At 46.0% G+C, this 13,777-nt stretch overlaps 1 protein-coding gene across 4 annotated transcripts in view; it reads right to left on the bottom strand.

Annotated features, from left to right (window-relative positions):
- The window catches only part of Mrtfb (myocardin related transcription factor B), a 159,931-nt gene extending 156,989 nt beyond the window's left edge, over nucleotides 1–2,942 (bottom strand). For 2 of the 4 annotated variants that reach the window (XM_050125771.1, XM_050125775.1), the window contains exon 1: nucleotides 2,880–2,933. The gene's annotated coding sequence lies outside the window, so the exon portion shown is untranslated. Of the gene's footprint in view, nucleotides 1–2,879 lie in introns of all 4 variants that reach the window. The other 2 variants (XM_050125770.1, XM_050125769.1) reach the window with 2 other exon arrangements.
- Nucleotides 2,943–13,777: the final 10,835 nt, after the last annotated feature.

Genomic DNA, 13,777 nt, shown 5'->3' with positions numbered 1-13,777 from the left:
CTGAGACGGCATCATCGTCAAGGCAAGCTCTTAATTCATAATTCATACTTAATTCATTTAAGAACAGGTAGGCTGTGCTGGCTAGACTTATGTCAACTTGACACAAGCTGAAGTAATACGAGAAGAGGGAACCTCAGTTGAGTTTGGCTTGGGGCAAGCCTGTGCTGCATTTTCTTAACTGAGGGCTGCTGGGGGAGGCCCAGCCCACTGTAGGCAAGGCCACCCCTGGGCAGTTGGTCCTGTTTTAAGAAGCAGGCTGAGCAAGCTAGTAAGCAGCGCTCCTCCATAGTCTCTGCATCAGCTCTTCTTCCAGGTTCCGGCCCTGAGTATCTACATGGGCTTTCTTCAAAGATGAACTGTGATGTTGAAGTGTAAGCAAAACAAACCCTTTTCTTCCCAAGCTGCTTTTAGCCATAGTGTTTACCACACCGATAGAAGCCCTAACTAAAACTGGAGTGTTTTTTTAAAGTAGTGATTAATAAAAACCAAACAACCAAAAGTATTGGCCTTTTTACCCTGAAACTGGATAGTGTTTACTTAAAGTAATAAAAATTAATTACTTTCGATTTAGGTGACTTTTCAACTCACAAGAGTTCACACTATGTATGACTAGACAACTTTAAATGTATCCTATTTTCAAAAGTCTTTACTTTGATGTTGATTTCCAGTGCCTTTCTAAGTAACAAGCAACCAGAATATTCTACTGCAAGAAGCAACTTATATTTAAAGAAAAAAAAGTGAAAATAAAGTTCTTTTTCAGACTTAAGCAAGCTGAAGAAATTTGCTATGCTATAGCTACGAAATGGACTGAGCTGAACTTTCAGCAAGAGCTCCCAGTGAAGACAGTTTCAGAACTGATTGGACGGGCAAGATTAGTTTTCACTTTTGAGCACATTCCGTATTTTCCAAATTCACCAATAAGAATACGAAAAGTAGAAAAGGCCACTTAAGTAGGGGTTGCACTGACTGGTACTCAATGCCACTCAGTTATCCATGAGGCTGCTGAGGCTTCCAACCCCTTTATCACCTCAAGATGCTCAGCAGTTCAAGTGTGACCAACATTCCCAACAAGGAGTCCCTCCAAAGAGAAACAGTTACAGGTGAGCAGGCATTAACCCTACCTTCTGAGACTTAAAGTTAGCCAATGAAAGTGTCACTAACCAAAGAACTCTTTTTATGTATTAGAAAAATCGCAGAGAATTGTTTTTAATTCCCATTGAAAAGTGTGTATTAAATTGTCGTAAATTAGCTAGCAGTGGAGTGTGTGCTTTACACAGTGGTTCTCAAGGGGGCACAACTGTCCCCAAGGCACACTGTTAATTACTGAAGAGACTGGCAGCAGAAAGCATCTGCATTTGGGATCCATGATCTAGACCCATACAACACGTGGGTGGCAGAGGTGATAATCCAGGCTACCTGGTCCATGAGCTCACTATAGATTAACATTACTTTAGGATTCAATACTGAGCCATTTGGTAAGGTGCTGTGAGAAACACCCACCGTCCTGCTCCAATTATAGACGACCAAGTGCTGAGGGAAAAGGAAATCGTGTGAACTTCCACAGGGCACATTTCACTTGCACCCCGGCACTAGGCACACATGGAGCCGCTACTGACAAACCCAACCATTTCAATCTTCTATTTCTTTATTACCAACGATAAGCAGGAAGGACTTGGTGTTATCCCTTAAATGGCGATACCGCAGAGTTTGTGATGGTGACCCACAATATGGGTTACACACAAGGTGGGCTACAATTAGATGGAATACTGCATCCCTGGAGGGCTTTATGAACTGAGTGTTGCCGGAGACAGGCTGTGATTTATCTTGTATGCTGTCATTCAGCCTACACTGTTTTCCTAATTAGCATTAATTATCCCCAGTAAGATGGTTTTCTCGGGTCCCAATCTTTGTTCCCGACTTTGAAAGACACAAATACATATACACATACATACATACATATATATGTGTGTCTGTCTGTCTCCAAGCATACTTGCCGCAGGGTCTGCCAAATTGTGTCCTAACAGGGCGTCTGGGCTATACAAACGCCCCGCACCTCTTCCCATTTATTTCTTCCTTACACCTGAAGGAGAGCACTCCGCGACCTTGGGCCATGTTTATGAAGGCATATTACTTATCAACTTCAGTGTCAGCGTGGCAAGGTGGGCTTTACAAGCATTTGCCACAGAAGTAAGAGGCCTTGATCATGAGCTTCACAATCACTCATCCGAAGAGTGCGATCTTGGGCTTCAGACAAGATTCAAACTTTTCAAGAGTTTCCTTTGCCAGGCAAGCCTTGAGCTAACCTCCTGGCCTGAGACCCCACATCACTCTCACAAGACTAAAAGATTTAGGGTTAGGGAACCTTCTGGGAAAGGACAAACTTTCTCCCTATTAACGTGGGACGCTGCGTGCAATTTCAGGAGGGCTTGCACGCGCAGGGGCCTCAGGAGAAGAGCCGCGAGCCGGAGTGGGGAGGAGGCTGGAAGGTGAGTCCGGGGCGTGGGCCGTCCCCATCCCACCACGTCCCCGCAGTGTGACTTCGGCCAGGGCGCTGCAGCTCCCGGCAGTTCCAGCGTGGGAGCGCGCAAGTAAAGCGCCGGGTACCGACCAAGCCAAGGCTGCCGGGGGTGATCGGGTCGCGGACGCACAGAGGGACCCCCGGAGAGGGACGCCTGGCTCCGGTGGCCCGGAGACCGCGGCCGCCCCGCCCCGCCCCGCGCGAGTCCCGGGACAGCGCGCACCAGGCGGCGCCGCAGCAGCCTCGAGGGGCCACCGTGGACGCTGACCTTCCACCCGCCCGTCTCCCGAGCCTGGCCTCGCCCTCCGTAGCTCTCCCCTTCCTCAGCCCCAACGCCGCCTCTCGCCTGTCCGCCGCTCACCTCCCGGGCCGCCGCCGCCGCCGCCGCCACCGCCGCCGCAGCTGCCGCCAGATCTCGCGAGACTTCGCTCCGCCCCGCGCTTACCCCCCCTCCCGCCCGAACGAGGAGGGCACCAGACCACAGTCTGGAAGGTCGTGGGAACGCCGTGCGGACCCCGAGGGGTTCACGACCTTCTTCTCTTCTCCCACCCGGCATTCGCCCGCGCCCGTGACCCGGAAGGGTTAAAGCCCAGGTGTGAGGGCTACCAGGGCACTCTCACCTGGCTGGCCCGGGGCGCATGCGCGGGCCGGGCTGCGGGGCAGAATGCTCAAGAGGGTCCAGCATAAACTCTGGCTGCGCCCAAAGTGAGGTGGACGGTCCGTTAGCGCCTGCTACCCTAGCGTGCTCACGGCTCATGGTGCCTTAGCAACTGCATTCTTACCGCCACCCCATTCCAGAATGGGGGGCAACCAGGACGAGCAGACCCGACTGTGGATGCCTAACCCGCACCTCGGTTTGGCTCTTCGGGCCCCCTCCTTCCCTTAAACCCAGCTTCACTCCCTACCCCTCAGAGTTCTCCTGAGTAAAAGACCACCTGGCAGGTGATCTATTGCAACCGCCTTTGTGCAGCTAGGTATTAAATGCCTCTCAATTTGACCAACTCCCTAGAGCCCTAAAAGCAGTATGTGCTTTCCTTAGAATATAGTGGGAGAAGTTAGGATAGAGTGGATCATGACATAGAACCAAAGCATAAAAGGCCTTAGGGCAGCCATTTTAGACCACTGGGGTCGCACATCAGATACCTGCATATCGGATATTTACATTAAGATTCATAACAATAGTAAAATTGTGGCTAAGAAGTAGCAACAAAATGATGTTATGGTTGGGGTCACCACAGCATGAGGAACTGTACTAAAGGGTCACAGCATTAGGAAAGCTGACAACAGAGTGGCACCCAGACGTGATGGGCTAAATCCACATAAAAACCTGAGAGAGCTTAATTTTAAACAGAGAAAAAACAGAGTTTAACACAGAGTTTTGCTCTTTGTTGGTGGCGTGCCATAAAGAGATTTTCTGATTCAGCAATAGCAGCAGAAAAAAAAGCTGCGTCATTTTAAAGCGCGGCTTCCTAGGGCTGTGCTGCCAGCGTGAACTCTAGCTTTAAAGCATTTCAAGACTTTTATGGAACTGGATGTTTCTGTTCCCACTTGGGATCGGAAGAAGAATGCTCTGAGACAGTGCCGATGGCTCAGTGCTCCCCCGACTGCACCTGGACAGAAGGCAGAATCAGGCTTAGGCAGGCTGGAGAGCATGGTGGATTCCTGCCATCATACAGAGACGTGTTTTCAGACTGTGTGGTGCTCTGTGTGTCAGATTTCGCTCAGTCTCAGAATTAAACTGCTGAGTGCAGCTCCAGTGTGGACTTACTGTGTGACTGGAACTGTGCTCAGTTCAGGGGCACCAAATGGCTCTGAGGCAGAAGTGGCTGCTCCAGGCTGAACTGTGCTGGTCTCAGGCAGGAACTACCGTAGTTACCATAATAACAGCGCAGTTAAGGTTTAGATTGGGCAGGACACAGGTGGTACCATGTTACCTGTACATGGTGCAACTTAAGTTTTTAAGAACTGCTTAACATTTGAAGAAATGCTCCTGGATAGTAAAATATTTACAGATTCACAATAAAACAGATTCAGACATAAAAGACCACAGTGTTGGATGAGTGTATGTAGGCTTGAGAGAGAGAAGAAAAAATAGAGAGAGAATAAAGTTAATGCCTTAAAAAAAAAAGGTAAAGTCTTTAAAGAGACAGAGTTCAGATAGTTATAGATTAAGAGAAATAAAGAAAAATAAGCCACGTAAACATGGAAAATTCACAGAGAGTCTGGATTCTTTGTATTATTGTGTTTTCTTTAAATTTTTTGACTGTGAAGGAGCTAAGTACAGAGAGACATTTCATTACATGGGCTGCCAAGCTAAACAAAAATGGATATCAGGGTATTATGATTTCAGAATTTGGGTCTAAGGACATGATGCTTTGGAGAGGGTCTTCTTTTGTTTTCACAGAGGATGTGACCCTGTGGATTGCATCTATTCCGATTTGGTATGATAGACCACGCCCTCCTGAAAGGTTGCTGTGAACACCCTCAAAAAATTGCTTCGCTCAATTGCCAACTGAGATGAAACTAGCACACAGGTTATACCATGAACGACCTAATTAACGACGCCCTTATTCAGCAGGAAGCAGTTTGGAGAGAAATAACTGCGCCCATATTCCCAAATATTGTTTATAACTGTTCTTTTACATTTAAAGGGGGATATGATATAGATATGAATAATTTACATTAGTATGGATTTTATGGTCAATTTTGTTATATGTATATGTATTTTTGATCTTGATTAAGGTATTGTGATTGTGTAGTTCATTTAAAAATGTAATGTATAATTAGGAAATATAGGTTGTTAATGGATAATCATCGCTAATAGTTAAGCTTGTAGTCATGTTAATTAGATTTTCTAGATATATAGAGATATATTTCAATTAGATAGGCATTCTTCATATCTTTCAAAGACTGCAGAATATGGCATTTTAAATGTTTTAATAACTTAGGACTTTTCATGACAATGAGACACATCTGCTCCTGGCAGCACCAACCTACTTCAAGAAGAAGATGGGCATTGAAGAGGATCCTTATGGAGTTTGATAGCCATTTGGGCAAGAAACTGTTCTTGCCTGGACTGTTGCATAAACTGGACACAGAGAACCCGCAGAAAGAGGACTGCTGAACTTGCCTAAAGGTGAGATGGTCTTTCGGGGTTCCTGCTTCATGAAAGAGTCTGCGAGACATTCTGCAGGACACAGCAGAAAGTGACTGAACTGTCTTTGGATTTTCCTGCTTGATGGAAATGTCTCTGGATACTATGGGCCTGAAGGCTGAAGATGGATGCCCCAACGGTACAAAAGAACTTTGGAACTGTCCAGGCAGCGAGATGTCTCTGTCGTTTATTTCTTATTTGCTTAGGTAATATTATATCCTTCTGGAGTCTTTGATGGAGTTGAAGAATAGTTAGTTATAGTTATAGTTTTCCTTAGTTATGATAAAGATTATTGTAATTTTTACTTGATAACTGTTTTGTTGTATGTAATTTTGCTATGTTAAGTTAAAGCCTTCTTTTTTTGTTTAAACAGAAAAAGGGGAAATGATGAAGGAAGGACATTGTTTAATTATAATAAAGAAACTGCCTTGGCCCATTTTATTGGTTAGAACATAGGTGGGTGGAGTAAACAGAAGAGAATGCTGGGAGAAAGAAGCTTAGTCAGTGAGTTGCCATGGTTCTCCCACTCCAGACAGACGCAGGTTAAGATCCTCCCTGTTAAGCCACCTCGTGGGCTACACAGAATATTAGAAATGGATTAGAACAATATGTAAGAGCTAGCCAAGAAGAGGCTGGAACTAATGGGTCAGGCAGTGTTTAAAAGAATACAGTTTCCATGTAATTATTTCAGGGTATAAGCCAGCCATGTGGGCGGCCGGGTGCCGGGGACGCAGCCCTGCCACTCCTTCAACAGAGAACCACTGCATTAGGGAGAGCATTGTGATTTCTTCCTAGGAGAAGAGAGGCTGGTATATTGAGGCACATCAAAGTGGGTACCCATAATCTGCCAAACTTCCAATGAAGAAAATACCCCATATGTTCATAGTAAGGCAGTATTTGAAACTGCATTGAGTCCAGGACCGCACTGCCTTAGTTAGGTCTTTGTCTTAGCGTTTCTATTGCTGTGAAGAGACACTATGACCATGGCAACTGTCATAAAGGAAAACAGTTGGGGCTGGCTTACAGTTCAGAGGCTTAGTCCATTATTGCCGTGGTGGGATTCTTGGTAGTATGCAGGCAGACGGGGTGCTGGAGACAGACTGAGAGTTCTACATCCAGATTGGCAAGCGACAAGAAGAAAGAGTGAGCCACCAAACCTGGCTGGAGCTTCTGAAACTTCAAAGCCTGTTCCCCAGTGGCACACCTACTCCAACATGGCCACACCTCCTAGTAGTGCTGCCACTCTCAATGAGCTTATGGAGTTAATTCTATTCAAACCACCACAGTCTTGTTCTGTACATTCCTATGAACTGGACCCTCAAGAGCCAGGAAGGTTCTAGCTCATCCCTGCAAGCTGCACTGAGGCTGTTGAGCTGAAGCATCCTGATAGTTACATCATGTCAGCAAATGTGGGTCCACACCAATCTTCCCAACCTGGTCTCCCTGGAAAGTGTTCTAATAGACTCCGGAACTTGGAATGTGACAACGCGGCTCAGCGTGGGGGTGTACATAAAGAGAGGAGATCCTATCCAACTGGTAGCTACCAGTTGAAAGAATTAGGCAAAGAATCAATAGGGTATACATGCAGGAGGGGGTTCATCATCAAGGCTAAGACTGGCAACCATGGAAGATGTCTGTGAAATACCTCAATCCGAGTCCCAAGGCCTGGGAACCAGAAGAGTTGATGATGTAGCTCTCAGTCTTAGGCTGAGGACCCAAGAAAATAAGGGTTTGGGAGGGAACTGGTGTAAGTCTCCGAGTCTGAAGATCAGAGTACTTGAAGCTCTTATGTTGAAGGACAGAGGACTGATGTCCATTAGCAGATAAAGTTGGCTCAGCCCACTGATTCACACTGCAGTCTTTTCCAGGCATGCCCAGTGAGCACACTCAGACGTAATGAGCTATCTGAGAATCCCTTAACCCCATCAGGCGGATGCCTCACATTAGCTGCCACACACCTGTGAAGAAGTGCGTGCTATTTCTTTCTCACAGACGAAGAAGCCAAGAGTCGAAGAAATGAGTGGACTTGCCTACAGACACACAATTGGTATGTAGCAGTTAACAATCCCACTCCAGGTCATTGACTCCAAACCTACAAAACTTGGCTTTTGTGACCTATGAATTCTTTCCTACCCTATTGTAGGTAAAGGCACTTGCTGCCAGAGCTAACTATCTGAGATCCATCACTGGGATCCACGTGGTAGCAGGCAAGAACTGACCCTTCCTCCCCTAACTGTACAAACTGCCTGGGATCAAGACAACATAAAGTATTCAGTGTTTTTCTGTCTTATATAAAATAAGGACACAAATAGTTTGGGGGGATGAACTAAGTTAGTATACATGATAAATATATAAAAGTATTGTACACAGACTGACACACTCTTACCATGGGAAAGTTCATTGTAAAGCCTATTTTGTTCTGCTCTTCCCAATATAAACTCCAAATCATGCTGGAAAATGGGCTTGGGTATGAGACTACAAGTACTTCTTAGCATTATGGAAAAAATGGTGTATGTAGCCCAGGTTGTCCTTGAATCCACTCTATAGTATGACGGTCTCTGTAGCCCAGGTTGTCCCTGAATCCACTGTATAGTATGAAAGGGGACTGAGCCCTCTCCAAAGCTCTCTCTTCCCAACTTTACAACTGTCCTATAAGGAGCACAGGTTTTTTTTTAAAGACTTCCTCCTTATACAGGAAAACCTACCAGGAATTTTTAAATAACTAACTCTGTTAGTCACTCCATTGTGGGGAAAGTAGCCACAAACAACAGCAACAACAACAGAAAACAAGGGCAAAGAAAAGATAAATAAATCTGAAACTTGTTAGCAAAATTCTAGTGGGATTTGGGGTTAACGTCTGTGATATTGTGAATAGAGAGAAGGGTTTATAGGAGCTCAAGCTGTTCCAAGTTCTTACCAATGGCAACAGCTTGTTACAGAAGTGACCCTCGGAAGGGGTAGGGATAACAACATCCTAAAGTGTATCATTGTACAACTACTAAAATGGGAAAGTTGTCTCTATGTATCAATTCTTGGTTTAGTTTTTGGTTTTTGAGATAGGGTTTCTCTATGTAGCCCTGGATGTCCTGAAACTTGTTCTATAGACCATCCTGGCCTTGAACTCATAGATATCCACCAGCCTCTGCCTCCCAAGTGCTGACATTAAAGGCATATGTCACCACTATCTGGCTCAAATGTGGCCATTCTTAAAGGGTCAAGGTATATTATATAGTATGTGGTATAATTGAGGATGTAAAGTATCAAAATGTCTTTGTCTATATGAGGGACTTCATAAATGCCAGTAATAGAGTGTGGTTACTGCTCCGGTGAAAAGACTCTAAGCACTGTCAAGAATTGTGTTAAAAACTATGAGCAAGGCCATCATTTCATGTTCGTCTGTTAAACGGGGGGAGGTAGGAGTCAGTAAGAACAAGTGAGCTCTCTAAACAGGGTTTGGAGGATGGCTAAACGGTTAAAGCTTTTGCATGTGCCAGCGGGAGGGCTAGCATTAGATCTTCAGGACCCACACAAAGTCTGGCATGGTAGCACACATTTATTCCCCTGTGCTCTTATAGCTGGAGGGGAGGGAGAGACAATAAATGTCTGGAAACTCAAGGGCCAGTTATCCTGGTACACTTGGGCAAACAACAAAGAGACCCTGTCTCAAGTGAACACCTGAGATTGTCCTCTGGACTGCATACACATGCTGTGACACCCCTCTTCTCCCTCCCTCTTTACCCCTCCTCTCCTCTCCCCCCCCCACACCATACACCATACATATACACAAAAATTTTTTTTTAATAGCTTGAAGGATATGGGGAAAATCTGATTGAAATGAGTTCTTAAGTATACACCAGAGATAGCTCTCAGTAAATCTATTTCTGTGAAGAGACACCATAACCAAGACTACTTTTATGAAAGAAAGCATTTAATTGGAGGCTGGCTTACAGTTTAAGAGACTGCTCCATTATCATCATGGCAGGGGGCATGGTAGTAGGTAGGTAGGTATGGTGCTGGAGAAGTAGCTAAGAGTTTTACATCCTGATAGCAGGGTAGGAGACAGAGAGAGCAACACCAGGCTTTTAAACCTCAAAGCACACTCTCAGTGACACACCTCCTCCAACAAGGACACACCCCCTAATCCTTCCACACAGTTCACTAACTGGGGTCTAAGACTGCAAGTATATGAGCCTGTGGGGGCCAATCTCATTCAAACCTCTATAGTAGGCAAGGTCGAAAGAGGACAGCACTCTAGAGACAAGGACGACTTGGATCAGCAAGAAATAAATAGTGTGGATATCTGGGAAGACAGGGTACGCTGAGGCCTGTGGAAACATCCTAAGTCATGTATGTGGCCAGGCATGGTGATACACACCTGCAATTCCCCAGCTGGAGAGTCTGAGACAGGAAGCGTTTTGAGTACCAAGCCAACCTGAGCTACACAGCCAGACCAGACCCTACTTCAAAGCATCAACCACAAAGAGCTGTACATGCTATGATAATATGAATGTAATTGGACCCCCATAAACTCAGAGAATGGCACTGGTAGGAGGGCATAGCTCTCAGTAAATCTTCTATTTCTGTGAAGAGACACCATAACCAAGACTACTTTTATGCATTGTTGCATAAAAGGGTATGCATTGTTGGAGGAAGTGTCACTGTGGGGGCAGATTTGAGGGCTCCTATGCTCAAGCTACACCCAGTATCAGTTCACCTCCTATTGCTTGTAGGTCAAGAGGTAGGACTCTCAGCTCCTGTGGCACCATTCTGCCTGCATGTCACACCGTGATCATAATAGAAACTGTAAGCCAGCCCATTAGAAGTTTTTCCTTTGTAATAGCTGACCATGGTCCTGGTGTCTCTTCACAGCAATAGAAACCCTAACTAAGATACATGTTGTGAACAGGTAGAGACACTGCAAAGGTGGCTGCAGTGAATCAGTAAGGCCTCCAAATGCAGATCTGTACTTCCTTGTTGGCCAACCCAGTCTTATCATTGTGGAGTCCTCCATCTTTGCTCAGGAATTTGATCAAGGGTAGTGTCCTAATTCCACTTATGTTTCTGAGATAAAAAAAAAAAAAAACCCTGACAAAAAGCAATGCAGGAGGAGTTTATTTAGAGTTTCAGACTAGAGTTCATCATTGTTGGGGAAGTTAGGGGCAGGAACCTACTCTAGTCACATCTCCTCCACAGTCAACAGAAAAGTGGGTGCACCTAAGCTGCCTCCCCATTTATGTTCAGCTAGTTTTCTCCACTCCTGCATGGTCCAAGTCCAGTCCAGGAAATGGTGCTGCCCTCCTTCAGGGTGGGTCTTCCCACCTCAATTTACAGCCAAGACCATCCCCCACAGACATGCCCACAGGCCAACCTGGTATAGTAGACAATTCCTCCTTAGGAGCCTCTGTGTGTGTGTGTGTGTGTGTGTGTGTGTGTGTGTGTGTGTGTGTGACTCTAGGCTGTCAGTTAAAAGGAATCACCAAAGATGGAAGGGTTGTAATTGGCAGCCCTCACATCTATAGGCAAGGAAATGTCCTGGCACGTCAGAGTCAGCCTCCATTAATACTAGGTCAAGGGACACGATGTCTCTGGTCAACCTGTGGTCTCACATGATTCTTGACTCCAATGTGAGCCTATACTCTGTTGCTGTGAGTGTTGGCAAAGCAGTGGCCCTGATTCTGGTAACAGTGAGAGCAGCCAACTCAAGCCCCTGACACCCAGCACATTGAGGTGACAGATACTCACCGACCTTTCAGTGGTGGTGAGTTCATGAGACCAGCATACTGTGTGGTTTGGGACACTTAGATGCTTGATGGAAAGCCTCTGTGGGCTTCTAACATTCTCTACCTTTTTGCTTAAAGCAGCTAGTATTTCCACTCAAGAGCTCTGACCCCACAGAAACCAAAGCAGGCTGGAGCCTGAGAGGCTTGGCCAGAAAGCTTATTGGCTACAGGGGCAAAAGCAACTTTCTTTGCTCTAACTGAGCATCTCTTGGAAGCCAGCACACTCTGCGGTCATTGGTGCTTTGCCCATAAGAGATGGAAGCCATCAAGACAGAGAACCAAGAAACCAAAAAATCTTGGCTCCTCGGTGACATCAGCACACTGCTCTGGGAGAACTCCAGACCCACAGGGCCCTGGACAGTCCCTTCCCTGAGCTAATACCCAGCTGCATATGGTTTCTGTCCCCCCATCAGAAATGTCCTAAGCATTCACACTGGCCCAGAGGAAGGCAACAGTTTCTGAGGAATAAGCGCGCATGTCCCCCACTGTGCCCAGGTCCTTCAACTGCTGGGCAGGCTTCGCATACATCCTTCCTTCCTCCCGGTCATGTATAGGAAGCCCCTGTCCAGATCCACATCTTCCATTCTAGAAAACACATCCTCCCTCTGCTCTTCCCATCTGTTTCATAGGTGCAGTGGTCTCCTCCGTCAGCTCATACAACTACTAAGTGGCAAAGAAGGTCTTATAGGATACCCAGATTCCGGGCTTTTAACTACTGCATTTAATGGCATGTGCTGTCCGACCACATTACATTAGAAAATAAAACTATAGCCTTGAATCAGCTTTCTCACTTTTCTGCAGAGCACAAACCCGTTTACCCTCTGCCCCTGAACAACTTTTTGTTTTGTTTTGTTTATTTGAAACAGGGTCTCAAGTAGCCCATGCTGGCTTCCAACTCACATAACCCAGGCTGACTGCAGAGAACTCTTTATCTCCCTGCCTCTACCTCCCAAGTACTGTGACCATAGGTGTGGTACGGGCGTTCACCACCATGCCTTGTCGTGAACGCACGTCTTCAGGCCCTCTATGAAATGACAAGATCACCTTTTTGGAGGCTGCTAATCATCTGTGCTGTTCAACAAAGATGTCTGGATCCCCGTTATCTGGGTGTGTGCGGGCTGGGTCACAGTGTGATCAGAGAGTGAATAGAGGGGCAATGCATCATTTCTGGGACAAAGCATTAACGCTAGACTGAGACAGGTTCTGTCTGTCTGTTCAGCAGGGAGTGCTCAGAACAGTGGTGGATCTGCTGAGCAGAGTACCCCAGCCCATCTTTCATGGACTCACAGTGTGAGCTGAGGGTGAACTTTCCGGTGCTAAGTGGATCTTCATGGCTGTCCCCATGTACACTTGGGTCTTGACTGCTTTCCCTCCATAGCTATTAATCTTGCATTTGTGGATTCAACCGAGGAAACAATGTTTTAATCTGCATGTGTACTGAGCAGATAGCCTTCTAAATGGTGCAGCTTGCCAACTCTCCATGTCATATCAACCCTGTAGTGTATTAAAGTGATCTGAAGATGGTTTAGTCTATTGATGGCCACAATATTATGTGCAAATACCATGTCATTTTATTTTTTAATATTCCATTTGTGTGTATGTTGTGAGTGTGTGCACTTGTGTGTGGACATATGTGAGTGCATGCGCATGTGGAGGCCTAAAGCTGCTATCAGGAATCATCCTCAACTGCTCTTCTACTTGGTTCAATGAGGCAGTGTCTCAGTCACACCCACACACTCAGTCACACTGGCTGACATGGATAGTCCAGGAAGCCCCTTGTCCACTTTTCAGTTGGGTTCTTGAGACACAAAACCTGCTTCTTACTGCTGGCTGATAGACTAACTGCCTAGCAATTTCCCTAGCCCTTTTATGACTTTTATATAAATCATTTGAGCATTCATGATTTGGGGCCTAGATACTGAAGAATGACCGTACATGAAATGTGATCCTACACTTATTGATTCAAAGTGTTGTGCTTAGCTGGTCTACAGGAGAGCTCAGGCTGCAGACACCGGAGACCAGCCTCCCACCACTACCAAGCTGATAACCCCATGACTCTGGTCCTGAAGAGTCCAGCTGCAGACACTGGAGACCAGCCTCCCATCACTACCAAGCTGATACCCCTTGATTCTGATCCCTCCCTGCAGAACTTGGTCTAGAACTCAGTCCCCACTCTCGAGGGCCACATGGAATGAGTAAACAGAGATGCAGAGTTAAAAAGAAGCTGCCATAGGAATGGGATAAGCTTCTGAAAGAGACAGCATGAAGTGGGACCACATAGGCACTTTACAGTAACAAAGCCTTCCAGGTGTGGGAAGTCACAGT

The sequence above is a fragment of the Alexandromys fortis genome, unplaced genomic scaffold (assembly GCF_014885135.2).
Source record: "Alexandromys fortis isolate MF-2015 unplaced genomic scaffold, M_Fortis_MF-2015_v1.1 scaffold_238, whole genome shotgun sequence".
NCBI classification, from domain to species: Eukaryota; Metazoa; Chordata; class Mammalia; order Rodentia; family Cricetidae; genus Alexandromys; species Alexandromys fortis.
This window is presented reverse-complemented; position numbering and strand designations above follow the sequence as displayed.